The sequence below is a fragment of the Camelus bactrianus genome, chromosome 17 (assembly GCF_048773025.1).
Source record: "Camelus bactrianus isolate YW-2024 breed Bactrian camel chromosome 17, ASM4877302v1, whole genome shotgun sequence".
Lineage (NCBI taxonomy): Eukaryota > Metazoa > Chordata > Mammalia > Artiodactyla > Camelidae > Camelus > Camelus bactrianus.
In genome coordinates this window covers 2,476,277-2,492,902 of record NC_133555.1, presented here as the reverse complement: position 1 = coordinate 2,492,902, position 16,626 = coordinate 2,476,277, and the positions used below count along the sequence as shown (strand labels likewise).

The 16,626-nt window shown below is 60.1% G+C and overlaps 1 protein-coding gene and 1 long non-coding RNA gene across 3 annotated transcripts in view; one reads left to right on the top strand and one right to left on the bottom strand.

Moving 5' to 3' along the window:
- The window catches only part of FBLN2 (fibulin 2), a 67,695-nt gene extending 61,504 nt beyond the window's left edge, over positions 1-6,191 (bottom strand). For both annotated transcript variants that reach the window (XM_074344250.1, XM_074344251.1), the window contains exon 1: positions 6,036-6,191. The gene's annotated coding sequence lies outside the window, so the exon portion shown is untranslated. The remainder of the gene's footprint in view (positions 1-6,035) is intronic.
- LOC123616301 (uncharacterized) lies at positions 2,773-15,090 on the top strand. The gene is made up of 3 exons (XR_006724290.2): positions 2,773-5,447; positions 11,277-11,415; positions 12,283-15,090. It is a non-coding gene; the product is annotated as an uncharacterized LOC123616301 (long non-coding RNA).
- Positions 15,091-16,626: the final 1,536 nt, after the last annotated feature.

The window sequence follows — 16,626 nt, the reverse complement described above, 5'->3', positions numbered from 1 at the left end:
TCATAGCAGCACCACTCCCACCCCACAGAAAAGCCAGGTTCCCCACCCTCGAGGAAGGAAATAACCTTTCTCTGGACCCGCACTTTCTTTGCAATAATCTCCATATATGAGAAGACAGAGGCATGTTTGCAACGTTTCCAAATTCCAACAACCAGAGGACAATGGTGCAAAATGACGCATGGCTTGACCCCAGAGGGGCCCCAGGAAGGGACCAGCCCAAAGGAGGGGAATTAGCGGTGCGTGCGTGCCATGGTACCCAGTACTCCGGGGCCAGACCCGGAGGTGGACAGACCTGGCTCCCGCCCAGCCCCTCCACCTCACTTGCAGTGTGGCCACAGCCAGGCCTGCCTCTCGGAGCTGTATCCCTGCCCTGTCACCCTTTCAGGCCCCCCGCCCGCCAGCTTGGCCCTCCAGGCCCACCCCACACCTGGGCTGCCAGAGGGCCCCTCCGACGCACTGGCCCTGCCCCTCCCTTGCTCAGAAGGGCCCCAAGGCTGCCCGTCATCCACCCTCAGACCAGGACTCGAGGTCCTACGTGTCAGGGTCCCATGCAAGAGGCCAGCCCCCTCCAACCCACCTGTCTGAGTGAAGCCAGGTTTTCTCCTGTCTGCCCCTCACCTTCACGTCGGTGTCGGTATCACTCCCTCCAGGAAGCCCTCCCTACCACGCCCAGGCTCCCAGCGCCTCTGTGCTCTCTTCCAGGACAGCCCTGACAGAAGCACTTCAGACCTACCTCCATGGTCCCCGCGGCCCTCGGGATGGCCACAAGAGGGACCAGGGGCCGGCCCACGCCGGAAGCTGCTGCGAGCGCTGTGTACCAGGAGAGGACCCGAGGCCCTGGGCACACGGCCCTGACAAGAAAGGAACCCGAGTCCAGCCAGCCTCTCCTAGCTGCTCCCACACAACGCCTGGCCAGGGCTCCCGACCGTCCCGGAGGGAGGCCGTCACTCCACGTCTCCCCCCGCCCCACGAGGCCCAGCCCTGAGCCCCAGGCTGCTGCCACGCTCCAGCCGGCTCCCCTCCCAGCAGATGGGGACGGTGGCTTAAAATCCCAGTCAGACCTCACCCCTCCCCAGACTGAACCCTCATCACATCCTCATCACACACAAAACTGAAAGCCCACTGTACCCGCAGCCAGGCCGCCCTCCCTGCTCAGGAGTGTCCCATCCTCCAGCGGCCCCAGGGCATCTGCCCCTGCTGTGCCTCCTGCCTGAGCGTCCGAACTCCACCTGGGCGTCCACGCCCCTGGCCTCCTCCGACGCCCGACTTAAAGCAGTGCCCCCAACCCCATCCCAGCCCCAGCCAGCTCAGCACGCTGGCTAAGCATCCGTCTGCCCCCCCTCCAGGGAGCCAGCTCTGCGGGGGCGGAGGAGGTCATCTCGGAACTGCCTTATCCCCGCAACGGTGACCAGTACGCAGGAGGTGCTAGGCGAAGGAGCCAGTGATCTCCTGTCCTCCTTCCAACAACCCTAGGAAAGGGGTTATGATGCTCATTCGACAGATGAGGAAACTGAGGCTCTGAGGGAGTCACTGGCCCAAAGGGAGCAGGGCCTGGAAGCGGCAGAGCTGGGATCTGAGCCTTGCAGGGCACCAAAGCGGGGACTTCCCTGGGCCCCGCGGTCCCCTCAGCTCCAGTCCGGCCAGCAGGGGGGACAGCAGCAACAGGCTGGGAGTGGAAGGCTGAGTGCTGTGGTGCACGCCCCACAAAAAGCCAGCAGGCAGAGCAGCAGGAGGAAACACCCACAGGGACGGGGAAGAGAGGAAGGGGGCATTTTTGCCTTTTGTCCAACCGCCAAACTTCACAAAGAGTGACTTTGTTAGCATCTGATTTTAATCGCAGTGGAAACCTTTGTGTACCACGGCAGGAAGAAGTCAGTCTGTTCTACAACAGGGTCAGTAAAGCAGGGAACCTAGAAACCATCCTTGAACACTGAACTAGAAACTCACAAATGAACAGTCACCCACCAACCGCCCAACTGCTTCTGAATTTAATTTGATGTCTGAACAGGCAATACAGGGGCATGGTCAAAATCCAAAAAATACAAGAAAGCACACAGCGGAGTGTCACTCACCATGCACCCTTATCCCCACCTGCACGCCCCCTCCAGGGAACCACAGGTACCACAAGTACCACTGCAACTCACCACAGCGCTGCCTCCCAGGGTTTGCCTGTGAGCAGACAAGCAAACATGGGTTTACACCCCTTCTTTGACACAAAAGGCAGCATCATTCAGCACCTTGTTTTCCTCTCTCAAGAGATCTTGAAGATTAGCGCCTCCTTGTTTTTCGAGGCTGCATAATATTCTACTGTGAGGCTGCACCAACATCTATTTGACTAGCACACATCACCCTGGATCTCATGTGTCTGTCAACAGGCCTGTCCCCCTTACCTACCTGTAGCATCTCCAGTGTGAGACCTGCCTTCCAGCACAGGACCTGACACAGGGTCTCAACCCTTCTGTCAACAGCCTCTCCGCGGAGGCACAAAAGAGCTACAGAGAGTGTCTTAAAACAAAACTCAGATCTCACTTCTCCCTGGACTGAAACTTTCCAGTAGCTTTCAAACTCCCTGCCCCAGTCCCTCTCCTTCTCCCCTGCCCTGCTGCCACCTGCTCCAGCCTCCTCCCTTTCAGACCCTCACACACCCCAAGCCTGGCCCCACCTCAGGCCCTCTGCACCAGCTGTGCCCACTGCCTGCACCCTCCCCGCACACTCCCTTCTCGGCTCAGAAATCCCCTCCCCCAACGGCCCTGTCCTCCCACCCAGGTTTGGTTGCCCTGTTGGCCAAAGTGCCTTTATAAATCTACACGTATCTGAAATCAACTTAATTCATTTCTCTGTTGCCTGACTCACCCCACCTCACCCTCCAACTAGAATATTTGCTGCGTGGGGGCAAAGGCTGTGTCTGGGGTGCCCACCATGGGATCCCTGTCCAGATCGTGCCTGGCTCAGGATGTGACTCCCACACTCTGCCCAGGACAGCCAGGCTCCTGCTACAGAATTAGCCCTGCAGGTGCTAATGAAGGTCTTGGGATGGGTAAAGCATGGAGCCCAGAATCCTGTCCAGGCTGGAACTGCATCCCAGGGCAAGGTCTTCAACTGGGGAGCCCCCTGGGGTTCAAGAAGCCGGAGAGGGGGATACAGCCAATCACCTCCTGGTAGCAGACCCCAAGATTCCATCCCTCACGCCCCACTTCAGGTCCCAAGCCCTGGAAAGCCATCAGACAGCACCCACTTTCCAGAAGGGAAGACTGAGGCTCACAGAAGGGAGGGACAGGCCCTCTGCACCACCCAAACAGCCAGGCCCAGCACCGTCCTCCTCAGCAGGAACGAAAACCTACAGGAGGTATAAAGAAGAGGCCAGGGGCTGCCCACCATCTCCAAGTCCCCTGCACCACCGGTAGGGTTGGTCCTCATTCAGTCAGTCAACAAACGTCCAGAAGGCCACACGGCACGGGGACATCCAGCTAACACGAATTCAGCAGCATACATGAGGCAGAGAGAGAGAGCAGGGTCACAGGCACTAGGACTTAAAGTAATGAAGCAACTCCCCACCCCATGCCACCCACCGAGAGGCCGCCAGGGAGCCTGAGCCTCCTGGGAGATGGGGGCCGCCTGTCCCCACTGCCTGAGTCCCTCCTGGGAGAGCGTCTCATCCGCCAACGCCGGCCGGGGGTTAAGGGAACAATGCTCCCACTCGCGGCCCCCTAATGCAAGGCACACACGGAATTCTGATGCCCGACAGGACACAGCACGACCCTCCTGAGGCCCCGCAGACTCGAGGGACACGGGGCCTTCACCCGGGAGACCGAAGGGTCCCAGCCACGGCAGGACCAGAGCTGGAAAGTGTGCCAGGCGCCAGAGGAACGGCAGCAGCCCTCGGTCACGTGAGATCCCCCCCCCCCCCGCCCTGAACTGAGCTCCACCTTGACCCCCGCCGAGAAGGCCCCTTCACTTACTCAGGAGCTGGTCTACAAGCATGTATTAAACACCTACTGCATGTCAGGTGTGAACCTAGTTTGGGGAATTTGCCCAGGATTAACGAGACCCAGTCCCTCCTCTCATGGACTCGTTGAGAGGTGGGCAAATAACTTGGCTTTAGGGTCAGAAAACCCTGCATTGAAATCCCAGCTCCGCCCTTTGCTTGCTGGGACACTCTTTCTAAGCCTCAGTTTCCCCATCTTTCCAATAGGCGTAAAACTGTGACCTTGTAGGACTGTGGACAGGATCTGGGGAGGAAAGAAAGGATGGGGCCTGGCTCTGAGATCACTGCCTTCCTCCAATAGGGCCCCCAGGCTCCTGACCCCCAAAGTCCAGCAGACGGTGCCTGCCACCAACACGACGCCCCATGGTCCACGCCCCTGGCACACCCCTTTTCACTGACACCTCTAAGGTACACCTGAGCAGTACAAGGCTCACCCAAGGGTTCCCCAGCCACGGGTGAGGGGGACCAGCCTAGGTGTGGTGCGGGCAACGCAGTAAAAACGGCCCAGTTTACCCAGCAGGCGCAGCCAACGCAGAGGTCTACACAGGCCCGGCAGGAGCCCAGAATGTGAGGCGGTTTTGGTGGGAACTGTGGCCAAGCAGCCTCCTGCCCCACCCGGGGCAGCAGGCGAGCAGCACTAGCCGATGGCACCACGCGGGGGTGTGGTCTGGAGCCTCCAGAACCTGTAATTTTTCAGAAGACGGAAATCCGGACTTCTATGTGAAATCTGCCGATTTGTAAATGCTGGCAGCTAATTAAAATTTTAAAAATAATAATAGCATGATAAGAGCCAAACAAAACACGCAGGGCCAGCCTCAGTAGGGGCTGGCAAGTTTGCACCTCCAGAGTAAGAGCCTTTGACTTCAGTGGTCCCCAGCCTTACTCCCCATTACAGCCCTGGATGCAGGACGGGAGGCTGGGAAGTCGAGGGGCAGTGGTTCCCGGTCCCTCCTTCCTCCTGGTGCGGACCTTCACCCACATTTGCATGTGGGGAAGGGGAGGCTCAGAGCCCCAGTCATTCGGCCACAAACACATGGGAGGCCTGGACATCCAGGCTTGCTCTCCGTGGGCCCTGGACTGGCACCCTTATTTGAGGGACCCTGGGAGATGACCAGCACCCAATTTTTTTCTTTTTCTGGCCTCTCAGGCGACACCTGCTGGCTCAGACCAGCTTTGGAGCAGCCCAAGTGGCAGTCACAAACTGAGCTGGGACAAGACCTTGCGACAGCAGGAGGGAGAGCGGGCAGGGGAGAGAATGCAGGGCAAAGCGGGGAGATGAGCGGTGGGGAGTCAGGCCCACCCGTGACTGAAGAGCCCCTTCCCTGCGCTCCCCCCAGGCACCCAGGCCCCCCTGTAAGGGAGCCTCAGCCCAGAGGCTCCCCAGCCAGACTCTGGGCCCCACCCGACTCCGGACAGCATGGGACGGTCCCCACCCGGAGGAGTGCCAGAGTGCAGTGTTAAGGTGACTCTGTGTGCAAGATTCACGGTGACTGGGGCTTGTGTGTGACCCCCCCATATGTGAGAGGCACGTGTGTAACACATGTGAGAGGGATGTGTGTGACACACACGTGTGCGTGCGTGTTAGAGCCACACAGGGCTTCACAGGCACAGCCGTCTGATAGCGGCATGCGTGTCCGGGAGACGCCCGTGTGCAAGGCACGTGTGTGGGAAGCATGCGTGCGCAAAAGGGACGAGTGAGAGCTGAGTGTGAGGGGCCGGGCATGCGTGAGAGGAAGGGGGCTCTGAGCGGGCACGGAGGTGCGCCCCGCGGAGCGTGCGGAACTTCTGCGGCGGCGGTGGGGGCCGGGGGGGAGGGGGAGGGGGATGAGCGCGCAGCTCCCGGCCCAGGCCTCCCTCCCGCGGACTTGGGGTGGGCGTGGGGGAGGCGGCGGGACCCGGGGAGGTGGGGGGAGGCGGCGGGACCCGGGGAGGTGGGGGGAGCCCTGGCGGGTGGGGGCCCTCCGCGCCCCCCGGGCCCCGGGGCGCCGTCCCCGCGAGCGGCCCCGGGGCGCGGACCGCGCGGCGCGGGCGGGGGCCCGCGTGCACTCACCGCGCTGCGCTGCGCTCGCCCGGCCGCCGAGCCGTCCGTCAGTCCTCCTGCCCGGCCCGTCGTCGGCGCGTCGAGAGCTCGGGAGCCCGGCGGCGGGCGGCGCGGGGCGGGGCGGGGCGGGCGGCGGGGCGGGCCGAGCCGGCGCCGGGCCCCCTGCCCGCCTCCCCACCCCACGCCGCCCCCCTCCGCCTCCGGGGCGGGGTCTCGGCCGCGGCCGGGGAGGGGGCCGAGCCGGCGCCGCGGCTCCTCGCCCAGCCGTGCGGCCGGGCTGGACCGGACGTGGCCGCCGCGCGCGTGCGCCCCGCGCCCCCGCGCCGCGCCCCCTCGCCGCCCGTCTGACCGCGAGTCCTCGAGCCCGCCCTGCTGCCCGCTGGGGGCTTTGGCCCGGCCGCCTCAGCCCGCCTAGGCCTCAATGTCCCCACCGGGAAGATGGGCCTGGGGACGCTGGGAGGGCCTCAGGGGCTTGCGAGTAACAGTGACGAGAGGCAGGCCCAGCCGGGGTCACCTCTCATCCCCTTTCTGCCTGCTCCCGGGGCTCCCACAGGCCACCTGGCCAGGTGGCATCAGGGCCCCAGCCCCTGGCCCACATTGGTCCTTTTCCTGCGCCCACAGAGCTGCCTGTAGCCACTGTGTGACCTCAGCCAAGGCCCTTGACCTCTCTGAGCCCAGCCTCCTCATCTCTTGAGCAGGTTAACCCAGGGCCGTGGGTGGGGTGCCACGGAGAACCCTGTGTTATGTCCTCAGCACAGGGCCCCACAGACAGCAAACCCAACAAGTTGTCAGTACTGTGACTGACCCCACCGCGGAGGCAGGATGGGGCATCCACCGGTGTCCCCTCCCGGGGTTGGCAGCCTTGGAGCCTGTGCCTGGTAAGAGGCCCTATGGGGCACAGGCTGCCTTCCCAGGGCCTCCCAGGGCCTTCCTCCTGGCCTAGGGCTCAAAACCCACACAAGCGAAATCTGGTACTGCCAGAGTAGGGCACGTGTCAAGCACCAGAGCAGCCCAGATGAAAGGGGCACTGGGCCCAGTGCAGGCCTGCAGCCTGGGCTCAGGGACCCCACACCCCGTCCCTTCCCTCCACCAACTTAGGGTCCGGAAGACTAGTCGAGCCCAAAGCGAGTAGGGGTCCAGGAAGTCTGACCATCCATCTGTCTCTCTGCCATCTTTGTTTTTTATTGCTTTCTGTCTCTTTATAATGTGGTAAAACTCACCCTTTACAGCGTGCAATTCAGTGGCATTTCGAGCACTCACAACTTGGTCTCTTATCCTCTCTCAGCCACTCCCTCTCCTCTCTCTGCTGCGTGAATCAACGTCTCTCTGTATCTCTAGGCGTCTCATTCGTTCGGAAGGCCCACGTCTCCTGTCTCTCTCAGGGCGTCTGACTCTTCACCCACCCTGCCCCTCCTTCTCTGTGTCTCCCTCTGTCTCCATCTCAGCGCTGAGGTCTGTCTCTCCACCTTACTCTGGCCTTCTTGCTCTGTGCATTTCCCTCCGACACTGTTCTGGGTCTCTGTGTCTCTCTGGGTCCTGAGGTGCCACATTCTCTAGGACCTGAGGCCTAGACCAAGACCTCTGGGCCCACCTTCCATCCCTGCCAGGGGACACATGGCCCAGTGGTTGCCACCTCACACCCAGGCAGCACCCACGTGCCCAGAGAGTGCCCACCTCCTACCCCCAGAGCCCAGGACTGGGAGGAGGCAGCCAGGAGCAAAGGCGGAGAGAAGGGAAGCCACCTGCCCAGGGTCACACAGCTGGGAGGAAGGGAAGCCAGGAGGTGCCTGGGGTCTGGACGGGGTTGGCCGCAGAGGAGGAACCAAAGCCTGCACTGAGAGCCTGGGCCAGGCCACTGGCTTTCTGTGTCGCCCTGGGCAGGCCCTTGCTCTCGGGCCCTTTTCCCCACTGGAGTCTGCTTTCCCTCGGTGCCTCTGCACTGGCTCTCCCCTCTGCTGTCCTGGAGTGCCCTTCCCCCTCGTCCCCATGGCTGGCTCCCCCGTGATTAGATACAGGTGCAGTGCCTCAGACCCCCACGGGGACAGCAGCTGCCCCTCCCCTGGCCACTCCTTATTCTCTCTACTTCTCAGAGTCCTTGTCACTAGCTGCCTTCTAAACATTCCTTTATAAGTGACCACAGGTAAGATGGCCCGGTAAGGCCTCCACCACCCAGCAGCTGTGTGACCTCGGGCAAGTCCCCTGACCTCCCTGGGCCCTGATAAGCTCAACTGTAAAATGAGCTGAATGACATCAGGGACTATCTCCTGGGGTTGTTGGCAAGAGTAAATGAATTGAGATCGAAAAGTCCTTTGAACGGGGCTCAGCCCCAGGGTGTGCCCAGTAAATATCTGACAATTGAGGGAGTGATAGACTGAGTCCTGCCTTCTGTCGGCAGACCTGAGAGGCGCCGGGCTTTGCCTCACGTGAGCCTGGGCGACTCTCTGCCCCGATGTGCTTCGTTCCCGCTACAGGTCTCTGGGTGGGGGGGAGAGGCCTTGAGCCGAGATTTGGCCTCCCCTTCCCGCCCACCCCCAAGGCTTGGCCAGCTTTCCAGGAGATAAAGTGGAGCTACTTCCCCATCCTCCGTTATCTGAGCTGGAGGTGCACCGAGGCAGCCGTCCCCTTGGAGCCCTGCCAGGGCTGTTATCACAGACAGAGTGCACATCACCCACCAGGAATCTGGGGGCTGGGGCCCGGATGAGACGCAGCTGGAGGAAGTTCCAGGGCGATAAGAGTGGTTCGGAGTGGGCAGTGGCATTTCTCACGTTGGTGGCAATGTCAGCAGCCTCCCTGGCACCCAGGCGCCAGGGCTGGTGGGCGTGGGGCTCCCCTGCACCCCGGGTCAGCCCAGGTGGGGCAGAGGAGGCCCACGGGGCTTCCTGGGTCTGCGTCCTCGCCGGGTAGCCCGCAGTGGGTCACGGGGCAGTGCCTGACACCTGAGAAACCATAACAATAGTAACCCCATGCCCCACACAACCACCGTGCAGGGCTTAGAAGCACATGCCCTGAGGCCAAAGGACCTTGGTTTAAAGCCACACCCCCGTGTGACATGCCGCAAGTGGCTCAAGCCTCTGGCCTCGTGGCCTCGTCTGTAATGTAGTCCTGCCCCACAGGACTGTTTTGAAGATGCTCAGAGTGGGTCTGGCACCGGGTGAGCCCTCGATTCAGTGCTGTTGTTGGTGCTGACTGCAGACAGCCTAGACTGACGAGAGCCAGCAGCAGTGCCCAGACCCTCCTGCATGCCTGGGACCTGGGAGACAGTGTGGGGCCACCGGCTCCCTGAGCCATGGGCCTGTGCTCCCGCCAGCTCTTCCTCCGCTGCGGCCTCTAAGGGCCCAGGGGACCCCCTTTTCCCAAGGGTGGGCTCTGCGCTGGGCCGGCTTCGTCACAGCTCTTGCCCCACATTCAGCATCTGATGTGGGGCAGCTGTCTGTCCCCAGCTGCAAAGGAGACTAGGAAAGCGTGTGTCTGGGCCCGGCCAGGCTCCGGGATGTTCCATCAAGATGGAAAGGACATTCAGAGCTGATGAGCAGGGATTTTCAGACAGAGCCCCACCCCCCACCCCACCCCCGCTCACCTGGGGCGGCACTGCCTACCACCCCTCTGCTCAGCAAAGACCCGGGCAGCACAGCCGACCTGAGCCTGAGGATAAGGCCATCCTCTAGGCTCTCCCGGGGACGTTCTGTTTCTGTGAAATGCCCGCATCCTTGCCCTACCCCACAACAGTGAAATCTGAGTCTCCGGAGGGTGCCGCCGGGCATGAGTATTTTTTTAAGCCCCAGCTGCCAGGAAGGTGCTGCCAAGTTTGGAAAACACAGCCTCCCTGCAGCCTTCTAACGCCGTCCCTCCCCAGGGCCGAAGAGGCTGTAGACTGGGGACGTGCCCCCCTGGGGCCCCTGGAACTCCCTGCTCTAACAGCCCTGAGTCCCAGGGCCCATGCTGGCCTCTTCCCTTGATTCCTGCACCCAGGAGTGGGCCACACCCCAGGTCCCAGGGTGGCCAGGCAGCTGCTGGCAGGTGGCGTGGATGGAGCGCAGTTATGCGGGCACACAGCCCCTAGAACGCGGTCCAGGCCCACTCTGGCCTGGATCCCCACCTCTCCAGCCTCATCACCCAGGCACCCACTATCCATACCCCCCAGCATCCTACTCATCAAACCAATGAAAGGTTGACTGCACTGGGAACCCCCCCACCTCCCTGCCTTTCCATCCACCGTGGTGCCGGGCCACCTGGGACCGACACTATCAGCCACCCCCACTCTTCACCTAAGAACTGTAGAAACGTGACACCGGCCCATGGCTGCCTGGCCAGACTACCTTCCCAGCCTCCCTGGCAGCGGTAGGACTGTGGCAGTTTGAGGCCATCGAATGAGGGCAGAAGTGGTGTGGCCTCTCCCTTCCCTTTCCCCTTCCTGCTGGCTGAAGCGAGGGCCTGAGGGTGGACACGGAGCCAGGGCCCTGCCTTGTATACCAGGTGGAAGTCACGCTTGGACGGAAGGCACCCCTGAGCATGGTGGAGCTGCCACGCCTGGCCCGGACCTCCACCTAAAGGAGGAGCGAGCTCTCATACACACTAAGCCCTGAGCCTGTTAGGCCTGAAGCCATCCCATTCCTGGATTTTTTGGTTCCACGAAAAATCCCTTTGGAGCATCAGCCAATTTAAACTGGGGTGCTATTACCTGCACCTAAGAGTCTTGGCTAATAGCATGAGCTTCAGTGAGGCGACATCACCTACCAAGCCTGGTGCCAGCACTTCCCAGGCCCACTCTGGACGCCGGGTTAGCCCTCAGGGATTAGTCTTTATGTCACCCAGGCTCTCCCCAAGGGTGCTTGGCCTTAAATAAAGGGCACATGGACTGGAATGAAAAATAAACTCATATCTGTTAACCATACACTGCGTGCCAAGCATTTTAATAGGCAGCCTGCACTGATCAATTTGTGTGGTCCTCTAAACAACCCTAGAGTTAGTAGGTAGTCTTACCCCCATTTTACAGACAGAGAAACTGAGGCTTGGTGGCTTAGCTCGGGCCCCAGCCCAGAGCAGCCCGAGTGCAGAGTCCACACGCTTTCCCTGCCCTTCCAGAGGCAGGAGAGGAGCACTTTGTAGTGGGGCAGTGAGTCCCCCATCCCTGGGGTGTGAACAGCGACTGGGTGACCCCTTGGCAGAGTGGCTGGAGGGGCTAAAGCATGTGGAGTGGGATGTGCGGGAGAGGAGATGGGGAAGGCTGCTAAATTTTTTCTCTCACTCCAGGGTTTCTCTACACTTTCCCAAGATGTCTACTTATTCCAGGAAAGCTGCCCGGCTGACACCTCCCATCTGGGAATGGTCAGCCCCTACCTCCTGTGGCCTCGCTCACTTGTGACTCACCCCCCGCCCATCCCTCAGCCTGGTATGATGAAATTTCTGGCACTTCTGAAAAGTTCTGGTCACCCCAGACAAGACGTGGCCCGGCCTTGTAATCAGGCCAGCTTTCCTGTCAAGGGGCAGAGCGAGGCGGCCAGGGCGCTCAGCTCAGAGGCTGGGACCTCCCTAGTGGGCTGGAAAACTAGGCCGAAGGGTCTCAGGGGCAGCCCAGAGACAGGAGGACTAACCCCAGGGTGTCTCTTGCTCACTCCAAGACTCAGTTTTCCCATCTGTGAAGTGGGAGCAGCTGACTCTGATTATAATAAATAAGTTCAGAAACACATAATAAAACACTCAACACCAGCAAATCTCCCTTCAACCTCTTTTGTTCTATACCTGTGTGTATATGCGTGAGCAAAGGTATGAATGCATGCCCACAGTCGAGTTCTAATGAACACTTTTTCTGCTATGTTTTTATGTGATACAGTGTGGCCAGTTTTCTACATCAAAACATACATCTACACAAGCAGGTTCAAGCTGTCCAGGGCTCCGCTGTCAGAGAGCCACCGTTGATCTGGTCCTCCATTGAGGATTTCCACTTTTCTTTACAATAAAAAAAAGACTTGAAGGATATCCTTGAATCTATATTTTGGGGTACCTGTCCATCTCCTGGAAGTTGCAGGGGTGAAGGGCGGGTACATTTTTAAATGCTTGTGATGGAGCCTGCCAGAGGGACACAGATTTCCTCTCACCAGTAATGTGAGGGCGCCTGCTCCCCACCCAGTCCCGGGCCCTGGGCATCCGTGGTCCTCTGGTCTCAGTCACTCTGCCACATGCAGATGGGGTCCCCTTGTCTGAAGCTGACCGTCCCTGTAAATGTTTACCAACCGTTTGTGTTTCTTCCCCCGTACAGGGTCTCCACTCACTCTCGCGACTGAGGTATTCATCTTAATCATCGCTGAGAACTCTGTGTAGCAGGAGCGCTGCCCTTGTCTGCACTGGCCCACGCGGCAGACGCCTCCGTCTTAACTTTGAGTCTGTATTTTTTTACTCGTAGGTCTTGTAAAACTCGACCCAGAAATTTCCAGAATTTTCTTTTGTGCTTAGAAAGGCTTTCCCCACCCTGAGATAGACGTAGTAAGCTTCCTCTGTGTTCTCCCAGCTCTATTCATTCATCCGTCCATCCATCTATCCTTCATTCACTGTTACCCTTGACTCTAACACCCAGGCCTCTGGCTACCTGTGTCCATAGAGCTGGTGGCTAGGCCCTGAGCACAAGGCCTTCTCAAGGGACAGGAATTTCCAGTCATTCCTGGAAACCTCCCCTTCTAGGAATGTGGGGAGGGAAAACACGTCTCTATTTAAATAGGGAGCGAGCGTTTGGCCTCTGAGGCTTCAGATGCCCCCCAGTCACTTGGCCAGGCTCCGCCATCTCCTGTCACCAGTGTCCTTCCGAGATGCACTGGTCTGAGGTCTCCCGGCCTTCTCCTGCTCCCTCCCTAAGAATTTCCTTGCACATCTAATACTATCTTGGCCAAATTCGTTTGGGCATCCTGACACCCAAACTTGTGCAGCGATACAGACAGGAAGCAAAGCCGCCCCGGCTCCACACAGCCCGGGAAGCGCTGGGCCGGCCGCGCCCCTCGCCCCCCACACACTGGAGGCCCAGCGCTGCGTGCCCAGCCTGGACGGGTGACGACACTGGCACTCAGCACTGAGCTTGGGTCCGCATCCAGGCTCCCTCTGTCCCACCTGCCCCCAGCAGCTTGTGCGAGCCCCAGGCCCACCGCCCACCCCACCCCCACCCCGGACTCCAGGTCCTCCGGTCTCGGCCTCCCAGACCAGGGCCCCAGCCCCCGCCCAGCAGGCTGTTTCTTCATCCCGCCCTGAGACCCCCGGGCCCCACTTGGCTGTAGTGACGCCGGGGGGCAGGGCCCCAAACACCCTTCCCTGAGTGGAAGGAGTCCAGACCCTCCTGCCCCAGCTCAACCCAGTAGAAGGAGCCAGAAAATGGGGTCTTCGGTGTGGAGAGACAAGTCTCCCTCCCACGGAGAGGGGACTCCTCCCTGGGCTCCAGCCCACACTCTGGTCTTCAGATCGTCCTGCTCGTCCTCAGTCAGAGCCCCGGGGGTACTGCCTTCCCCCAGGACCCACCCCAGCTCCCCCAGTCCCCGTGGCCAGCTCAGCCTGTGCCTGTCCCAGGGCTGGGCCAGCCGCTGAGCACGAGTCCCTAGGGCTGTCTGTGCAGCCCAGAGAGAAGATGTGGTGTTCACTCGGAGAGCTGCGGGGAGCTGCTAGAGAATTTTAGTGGGAAACGCCAAGGTGCAAGGGTCCCAGTGGGAGTTTGGACGAGGGTGGTGGCATGAGGGAGCGGTAGGATTGAAGAGATACTGAGGAGAGAAACTGCACAGACAGGTGTGATGCTGGGAGCCAGGGAGAGGGAGATGCACGGATGGTCCCCCAGCTTCTGGCTCAGGTGCCACTCACGAGTTGCTGAGGGGTGCCGGGCTGGGCCTTCTGCCACAAGTCACAGTATACTTGACTCAAAGAGGCTTAAGTCAAAAAAGGGAGATATTGAATTCCATAATGAAAAAATAGAGAGGTGAACTTCAAGCATAGCTGGATCCAGGTGCTCAAATGTCTCCAGGAACAAGTTTCTCCCCGACTTGTCCCTCAGCTCTCCTCCCCTCTCCTCCATTTTCCACCAAGAGCACCTCTCCTGGTGACCAAGATTCCCAGCAGCTCCAGCCCACAGCCCTTCAAGTCCAGACAAAAATGAAGCACTAGCCCGCTGGTCTTAAGCTTCTCTCCAGCTGGAGGGGCTTGAGTCAGGTGCCTGGGCCTGGACCAGTCGCTGCAGCCAGAGGAGCGGGCCGTCTGATGGGCTCAGCCCAGGTCGTACTCTCTCCCCAAAGCCTTAAGTGGGGTGACGAACCTCTAAACGGAAACTGGGGGCTGCTGGCAGATGCTGGCAGGGAATCTATGAAATGACCCCGACAGGGCAGGTGAATTTGCATCCTTGGGTTTGAAGTCAACGTCTTCTACATTCGATTTGGATGCTGTCGGCACACGTGTTTAAAGTATGTTCTCTGTAAAACTGTCAACAGGCACAGGGAGACTTTGTCAAGCTCGTCAGCGATGGGCTCTCAGGCCCCGAGCCAGTCCAGCCAGTGACAGCCCAGAGACCCCCGGACCTCTCACGGTCCCCGACTCTCGCCGGGCTGGGCACCAGAGGCCACGGCAGCCCCGTGGAAGCAACATGGGCCTGATGGGAGCCTCGTTGCCTGTGGCTGGTGACTAATAATAAAACAAGCAGGCTACACCCATTGCAAAAATGTTAAGCCAGCGGGAGAGAATGTGACATGAGCCCAGTGGCTGATTCCAGTTATGTGAAAATACCGGGAGGGATTGTGAAAGACAGGACCTTCCAGATCCAGATGTCCTCTCCCAGGCCCCTCCCCAGTTGAAGAGTCTCCCTAAGCTTCCTTAAAAGTGTGACTAGCTCCAGGTGCACCGCTGAACTGTTACGTAGTTTGGGCTGTTCTGAACTTGATTAAAACAGACCTCCTGTAAATGGTCCTCTTTGCACTGGGGAGAGCGCCTGGGGCAGTCTGCAGAGGGCCTTCGTTTCTTTTCAGCACTGTGTAATAGTCCACTGCCCCCAGCAGGCCAGGCGAGCCTCTGGTCTATGGACATTTAGGCTGTTTATTTTTCCCTGCTACAAGCAATGCTGCTGTGACCACCCTTGCACCAGTCCTCCTGTGACATTTGTACCAACCCCCTAGGGCCAGCCTCCAGGAGGGCAGCGCTGGGTCACGGATGCGCACGTGTTCAAGCTCACCAGCTCAAGCCAAGCTGCCGTCTCCGAGCGTTTGTACCAACACGCGCTCCCGCCCGCTGCTGCTGTGCGCTGCCGCTCCCCGGCAGCCCTTGTTAACACTGGCCCGTGCAGCAGGTGTGAGACGGCATCTCAGTGTGGCTTTACTTCACGTGTCCCTCGTCACTAACGTGGACGAGCATCTTGATGTGTCTGCCAGCCATCTGCATTTCCTCTTGCAGGAAATTTCTGCCCGTATCTTTTTGTCCTTTAAAATAGAGTTTTCTTCTCGGGGACTACTGATTTCTAAAGCACAGTCCGGCCATGTGACTCCCTGCCTTTAGCGCTTCCGTGGCTCCCCAGGGGCCTTAGAGTAAAGCCCACGCCCTACGGCCAGGCCAGCACGGCCCTACAGTGGTTGGGCTCCCGTCTGCGCCTGCCCTCGATAGAGCGTTCCCGACTCTCCTCTCAGTCTCCCCTCCCCCCCGCCCCTGCAGGGCTACTGCCACTGGCTTGTCCACACCCTGCTCCCTGCAACCTTCCAGCTCCTGCTTGTGCTGTGCCGCCCGCCAGAAACACCCTCCGTCTACCCACTGGCCCCGCGTCCTCGCCTGCTTGCTTCTCTCTCAGCCCTGGGGTCCCAGCTAAAACATCCTTTCTCCAGGAAGCCCTCCTGGCTTTCCCCCACCCCTGCCCAGACTGAGGGGCCGCAGTGCCTGTGTGTTCTGTCCCCCAGCACTGCTCCTGTGTCAGGAGGCTCACCAGCCTTTGCCACCAGACACCAAACTCCCTGAGGGTCAGGACTGTGACCGTTCAGCTCACTTATATTGCCCGTAGTGGGAATGTGTCTGCCCAGAGCCAGCTCTCCAAAATGCTCTGCAGAAGACAGGGATGGACAGGGGCAGCGTGGGGCTGTTAAAGAAAGTGGCTGCACTGACACAGACCCGGGGCAGGGGGGCCCAGGGACCACTAGGAACAGACATTAGGGTGGAGGAGGGGAGGGCACAGGACTGGGAGTCAGGGAGCTGGGTTCAAGTCCAGACAAGTTCTCTGGACAAGTCTCTTGCCTTCTCTGTTTCCCCATCTAACAGAGGCGAGCCCTGGCCTTCCTCCCATCACAGATATTTCCCTGGAGGGCCAGTCTGAGGTCTGACCCACAATTTCAGGCCTAGGGAGCAGGCGGACCTTGGACAAAACAAAGGGACCGTGTTCTGGGCTCTTTCAAATGACGTCCCAACAACAGCTTGGCTGCAGCTGAACAAAATCACACGCGGGTGGAGGGGTGGGGAGGAGGGGTGGCGGGTGGCGGGGTGGCGGGCAGCATCCCCAGCACGCCCTCGGCATCTGGGCCCCACCAGAACGCCAGACACACGGACTGTGAGGAGAGCACCCCTGCCACCCCGACCCGGCCCGGCTGTGCCAGGCCCTCGTCTGAGTCTC